The sequence below is a fragment of the Artemia sp. Qi Xiang Cuo genome, unplaced genomic scaffold (assembly GCF_049724085.1).
Source record: "Artemia sp. Qi Xiang Cuo unplaced genomic scaffold, ASM4972408v1 HiC_scaffold_2971, whole genome shotgun sequence".
NCBI classification, from domain to species: Eukaryota; Metazoa; Arthropoda; class Branchiopoda; order Anostraca; family Artemiidae; genus Artemia; species Artemia sp. Qi Xiang Cuo.
In genome coordinates, this window is record NW_028300367.1 from 260,170 (window position 1) to 267,668 (window position 7,499).

Below are 7,499 nucleotides of genomic sequence, written 5' to 3' on the forward strand. Positions count from 1 at the left end.
TGCGCTTGACAGACCAGAAGAGGGGCGATCCCTACAAGCGGTTGATTACGGAGGTAATACTAGGCCTGATAAAAAAAGAAACTTGTTATATGAGTGATATCCTAATAGTCAGGATGACGCAGATTTTGCAGAGTTCAAGCGAGTGAGAAATAAGGTGAACAGTATGAGAAGGCAAGCAAAGAAGAAGTATTTTGAAGAAAAGTTTTCTGATAATAAGGGAGATACCAAAGCCACATGGCAGGTTATTAGTGAGTTTACGGGAAATCAGAAAAGTAGTCAGTCGCCTTGCATTGATATAAACGGAAGTTATGTGAGTGATAAAAATGAAGTCGCGAATCATTTTGGCCAGTTTTATTCTCAGGTTGGCTCGTCTGTTCAAGAGAGTGTAAGGTGGGACGAGGGAAATTTTATTAGCGAGAAATTCGTTGACTCTCGTGGAGACACTGTTGAGTTCCAGTTTGAAAAGTGCACAAGTGATGAAGCGAGTAAAATAGTGAAAAATACAAAACCGAATCCTGCTGGAATAGATGGCGTGAATCTGAGAACTTTTAAAGCTGTGTTAATGTATATACTACCATGTATTCTCCATATTATTAATTTATCTATGGAAACGGGGACCTGTCCATAAGCGTTGAAGCAAGCTAAAGTTATCCTGCTTTACACAGGGGGTGCCAGGTCAAAATCCGGTAACTGGAGACCAATATCGATGCTGCCTTTATTGTCAAAAATTTTGGAAAAAGTGATTCATCGCCGTTTATATGACCATGTCACGAAACATAGCCTACTCAGTGATACCCAATTCGGGTTTCGAAAAGGTCATTCCACTAGTCATGCTGCCATTCATCTTGTAGATTTTGTAAATAATGGTTTAGTAAAAGGTGAAATCCCCCTAACAGTATTTTTTGATTTTAGGAAAGCATTTGACACGGTAGATTTTAAAATTTTATTGCAAAGATTAGAATGCTTAGGTGTTAAAGGAGTGAGTTTGAAGTGGTTTGAAAGTTATTTGTGTGGGAGGTCTATTAGAGTAATGATTGATGATGCTTTTTCTTCCCCTTATCAAGTGCCGTGTGGTGTGCCACAGGGATCGGTCCTTGGTCCACTTCTGTATCTGGTTTATGTGGATAGCATGAGGTTTTATCTTCCAGATTATTGCATAACGTCATTCGCTGATGACACTGCAGTTACGTTTTCTATCGTTGTTTGGATAGTCTCGTGTTGATAGTGAATTGTGTTCTGAGAAATTTCCTTGTTTTTACTAGTTTGAGTTGGTTATCAGTTAATGTTACTAAGACTAATTTTATTGTATATTCTAGAGTAGGCAAGCCCAGTGATATTGATGGTAGAATTCTGTTTAATAATAAGCCTGTAGTTCAAGAAATCCGGTACTTAGGTTTTTACATTGATTGTAATTTTTCGTGGAAACGCCACAGTGATGTTGTTGCCACAAAGGTTGCACGTGGCCTTGGAGCGATTCGTCGTTTTAAAAATTTCTTACCTCAGAGAGTTTTATTGCTTTTATACCATGCTTTGATCCACCCATATGCTTCGTATGGCTGTATGTTATGGGCAAGTAATTTTTATGTGAATTTTAAACGTGTTCAGACTCATCAAAATAGAGCGCTGATTCTTATTGGTGGGTATGTTGAAGGTGTAAATAATACTGCAGCTTGCTTCAACAAGTTTCAAGTGTTGAATTTAGGACAGCTACGAGACTACCAAATAGGAATTTTGCTTATCAATACTGGAATGATGTTAGTCCAGAGGTTTTTCGTGATTATTTTAATGACAATAGGTCTTTGCACCTTTATGAAACTCGTCATGCTAGTGATTTCATTGTTCCGAATAGAAGTGGAACCAGGGCCGGCGTCCATACTAGATTTTCAGGACCTAATGTGTGGAACTCTATTCCGGAGAGCATTCGGGCGGCTGAGCACCTGGGGTTATTTAAAAATAAATTGAAAAAATATTTGTTAGGTCAAGGTTCATAGTTTGTTTTTTTTTTTATTATTATTATTATTATTATTTATCTTTATTATTATTATTATTAAATGAATTGATGAGAGATTGATTGATTTTTTTTTGTTGTTTTGTAGTGTTTGTATGTAATTTGTGTGTGTTGTTTTTTAGTGTATGTACCCGCCCAGTCGCAAGTGCTTTTTGGTATCTTTCTTGGGGCGGGTATTGGCATATTCGTTAGATGTATTTTGATGTTAAATAAAATGAATTGAACTGAAATTTAACTGAAATGGTATCTAGATTTAAAAATGTCCCACCAGATCTAGTAAAATAAAATGTTTCGAGAGACTAAGGCCGAAAACATTCAGATGTTTAAAGAAAAAATAAGTGAAACATCTTGTTAATCTGCCTTGAACCAGGAAAACCCGTTTAAAGCTTTCGTGCAATTTACTAGCATCACAACTACTGCATATTATCAAATTTGTCGGCTGAAGACACTAAGACAGAGACCAAATGTGCCAAGAAAACCATGGGTAGGTTAAAAGCTATTTAGCATGTTTTAACAGCAACACAGTGCATTTAAAGATTATCTGAGATCTTCAAAGGAGGAAGATAATTTTCATTTTAAACAGATTTGGAATATAGCAAACTCACTGAAAAGGAAAAATAGAAACAATATTACTCTGCACTTTTTGAGAAAAACAAAGGAAATCCTAAGAGATCAGGGAATGATATCAATGAACTGGTTAGCGGTCTCCGGAGAAAATAAGACCCTCGAACTGAAATCAAAGGAATGATTGTAGAGGATAGACAACAGTTGTGTGACAAGTTTGATGATTATTTTACTAATATTTGTACAAAGATACAAGCGAAAACTAGAAATTCCTAAGCATTTCTTAACGGCAAATTGTTGCTGGTAAGCAGGTCATAAGATTGTAAATGAAATTTCGTCCTTGTGATTCAGCTAAATTAACAAATATCATCAGCTCGATTGGATCCAACTGTCCTTGGTTAGATGGTGTTAACCAGAAGATTATCCGATCAATTCTGGTGTTAATTCTCCATTGATAAATATCCTTCGTTTTAATTAATCTTATCTCAGATATGCTACAAGAAATGCTGAAGACCTGGTAAGTGAGCCAAGAATTACGGTTTGTTCTAGTTATGTGGCAAAGCACACGGGTCTAGTGGTCTGTAATACCTTTCCAAACTAATTTTGGGTAGCGAAATGGGTGCCACAGTTTAAAAACTGGTTAGAGAAACATCTCCTGGCGGGCAGTTGGTGAGTTTGGGACTGGATTGCAAGAGAAGATAGTTTAGGTATTTTGTTTTCTTTTGTTCTCAACTTTTTTTTTTAGCTATTTTTCTGTAATTATTATTAACATCTTTCTTATTTTTTTTTGTTTTTGTTTATTTCAGTGAGGATTTGGTTATTTATTCAATTTAGTAATTGTGCACTGGTTGCGTTTTTAAAGCACATTTGTGCTCTGTTTGTAACCGATCTTCAAGTCGGCAAGAACCTTAGATAAGGAAGATATTAAATCCTAATCCATAAGTAGATCGCATTTTAGCAGCTGTGAAGGTAACGTAAGCTTATTTGAAATTTTTAAGACTTTTTCAGTTTAGAAACAGAGATAAATTGAGTCACTCTCTGTCATATGTCCGTGTTTATTTCCTAGTTTTAATGAATATAAGTTACCAATTAATATGACTTTGATCAGTTTTGAATTTTTCCTCGTCGTGTGAATGTTATAGCGTGTAAAATTAGCTTTCTGTCTGGACAAGACAGACGAGAAAAAATAAACATAGATAAGCAAAAATGTTGAAACTGCTGATTGAAGACTGTAAAGAAGCTGCCAGACCCATCATTGTTTACAAGTTTGATGATGACTATCGTAACTCTCATGTAGCAAAGTATCACGCACAAACGTTTAAAGAAAGAACTTCAGTCTTAGAGATGAAACACCTAGTTTATTAATACCAACTAAAAATGGTATAGCTTGACATTCATTCTCTTAAATTGTTCAGAAAGCGAAGATGCAGGATACCTCGACTCTTAGAAATGTAATTATTACCATTTTGTTTCAGAAAGCAAATGTTTCCATAAGCTACAATATTTGTTTTTTCTCATCTTCTTTCAGAAAGTTGTAAACGTATACTATAGGCTGTAAACAATCGAAAAACACTATTAGGGCACCAAGATGAGCCAGGTATTGTACAAACATCTAATTTTGGTTTTTCATGGCCAATTTTGTCACCGTTTAAAGGCCTAGAATTTTCAAACTGAAATCACTTGGGATAAAGCTTCCCCGCACCAGCAGCTAGAACTTGAAAAAAGGGTAGTTACAATTCTTCATTATCTGTTCAAAAAAGGTATAATCGGTACAAAAAAAGTACCCATTATTTGACATTTCAATTGGGAGTTGGACTGAACATACACTGTGAAAATCATCACTTCTAAGTTGCTAGTGACACACCTAGAACTTTGTCTCTGCCAATTTTTTTGTTTACGAGTCAGTTAATATGTGCACAATCCTGGTAGGAAACATGAAGTTAGGTGTGTAGAATTTAATTTCTCAGACTGGAAGGATGAGGTGTTTATGCACGTGGCATGGATCATGATGAATAAAAAGCTGCAAGTTTTGTGTAGTTCCAGAAGGTTTTAATAATAGAAAGCTAATCACTATTCTATAATTATAAAAGCCAGATATCAGTCAGAGTTGTATATATGCCTTTAGAATCCACTAAGTAGAGATAGTGATAACTCAGATGAATTTTATAAATAGGTAAGGCAGCAAAAAGGCTTTGATCCAAGTAGAAATATTGCATTTTTATTAGGGATTTTCAGTACCCTTGTCAGTAGAGATAGGGATAGATGGTATCAAAGCAGAGCTAAATTCTTACCGTTGGAAAAAAAGAGTAATGATTAGAGACTGCTTCAATTTTTTAGGTATAAGAATGTAGTTTAGCCAATACAGTGTGTCGTTTAAAAAATGGCCCACAATTGAGCATGGTATTCAAATGACGATAATAGGCCTACATCCAACCTTTTTATTATGCTAACTGATGACTGGCAGGATCAATATAATATATTATGGTATATGGGTGTGCAGTTATTGATGTTAAAAGTAAAAATCACCATCTCGTAATGTAAAGGTTAATCTAAAATTAAAATTTTGGGAAGGTAGCCAACTTTTAGGTAGCCTTAACTTAGATAAACTCAGAATGAGAATTTGAATGAAACTTTGTAGGAACAGTTGAATATTACGCTGGAAAGTATGAAATATGACAATGTTGAAAATAGGTTGAACAATCTTAAGAAAATGGGTAAAACATTATACTGGCATCTTTGTAAATTAAGAGGGAGTAGTGATGCATGTCTTGTCCAAATTACAAAGAACAGGGCAAGAATTGATGTTTAGGAAAGAGATAAAGAGTGGATTGTCTTGAGAATTTTCCTTACAAAGCTTCAGAAAAAGATCCGGAAGAGAAAATTTTTTATGGCACTTTGGACGTGAAAGAAGATTTATTTTGTAATGAATAATTAGTGAAAATACTAAGAGAATTTAAAAATAGTGATGCCCCAGGTGGTGATTGTAATCAACAGATGTATCAGGTAGTGATTAATCAGATGCAGATAGTAATGGAAGTACATGAAGGTTTTGAAAAACTCTAATCATACCCCTCCATAATCAAAGTGTCCAGAGGAATTATGGTAACAATAAAGGCGTTAGCTTGGTTTCTGTAGGAAGCAAACAACTTAGAATAATGATACCTTGTAAAGTTAGAAATTCTATAAATAGTTTTGTGAGAAAAACAGTATGATTCATGGAAGGGTTAAGAATTTGTCAGGCATTTTCAACTCTTAGATTAATAATTGAGAAGTACCAGAGTCGACAAACACCTTTAGTCCCCAGTTTTTTATACTATACAAATAAATTTAAGTAATAAGTGATGTGTAGGAGAAAAACACTGCTCCAGTTAGGAAGGGAAGGAAGTGAAATTTGATTCTTAGTAAATCAGGAGATAAGCCTGATTGCGCTCTAACTCTGTTTATATGGATCGTTTTGATGGACTTTTTCTTAAAGAGCAGATCAAAGGCAATGGGAGAACACAAAATCAAATAGAGAATTAAAATTTTCCAAGAATTAGTTTGGGCTGAGGATTGATGGCAACCATCCTAGACAAAATGTTTTAGCAAAATTAATAAATTATGAAAAGTTTTGCAAGTTTAGAGTTCAAGGAAATATTTAAAAATTAGTGTTAAAAAGCCTAAGTCTTTAAGATTGCATAAATGGTGGTGACGAGAATAAATTGGGTCAAAACAAGATCGATTAAGTGGACAGCCTCACTTACCTGGGCAGTGAGGATAGTGGGGGCAGTAAAGATATGAAAAGTAGAATAGCCAAAGCCTATGGTATTTTTTTCACAGTTGAAAATTTTTGGATGAATAGGAACATAGGTCTGTAAGCAAAGATTATAATATTGGAAGCTGCAGTGATGACTGCGGTCAAGTATGGTTCTAAAGCGTATGCACTACGAAAAACGAAGGAGGATTTGTAAGATGTTATGTAGAGATTTTGCCTACAGATTGTTTCGGATAGCTGACTGACTGACCATATACCGAAAAGTAATCTGTAAGAATATTGTGGTTCAATCCCCTTTCTAGGGATATAATATAAAAGACGATGACATGGCTAGAACAAGATCTGAAGATGAAGGATGGCAGGTGTCCAAAGATTGTCCTTGTTGGCATAATTTCTAGGGCCAAAGGAAAACCAGGTCGCCCCTTAATGAGTTAGCAGTATTACGTAAGGAGAGTTTGGAATAGAATACGACCTTCTTGGAAAGATGTAAAGAGACAGGCTTTGAATGAATTGGGATAGAGGAAGAGTGTGGGCACCTGTGATGGCCCCCTGTAGCGTATGCTGCAATGAGTTGTTTTTGACTGCTGTGAGTAATCATTAATTTTATACTTTATAAACACAAATCAAAACAAAACGAGCGGGGAAAACCGGGTTCCTAGAAGCAAGCTTATGGAGGGATCCATTAAACGTTCATAAAACTGCAAACTAAGAACAAACATGAAAATGACCCAACAAATTTAAATAATCTTATAAGTTTCAACTAGAAAATTTTAAAATTGGCACAAATTTGATTTAATAAGTAATATACTACTCGAAAAAAAGACAAAAAATTTGAAAACAGCGAAGGGGAAAAATAAATAAGGAATATGGAAAAACAACTACACAAAAACTAAGGAAAGACCCAACAAAAGAATGCCATCAGTGATAGACTTCCATAGTACAATAAATTGTTAAACAGGAGACCACCGAGCTGCCTTTGATGATAATTTAGATACAATAAATTGGCTAGAAAAACTGCACAAAGAGGAAGAGCACCTATATGACCTGGTTCCTGAAAAAAACTGCTTTAGAGACGGTGGAAGGAATTTTTCCAACAGTTTCGTCTATGACAATTGAATCATCAGAATGATGATCAATTTACCCTTTTAAATTGATAGATATACTTGAATTTTG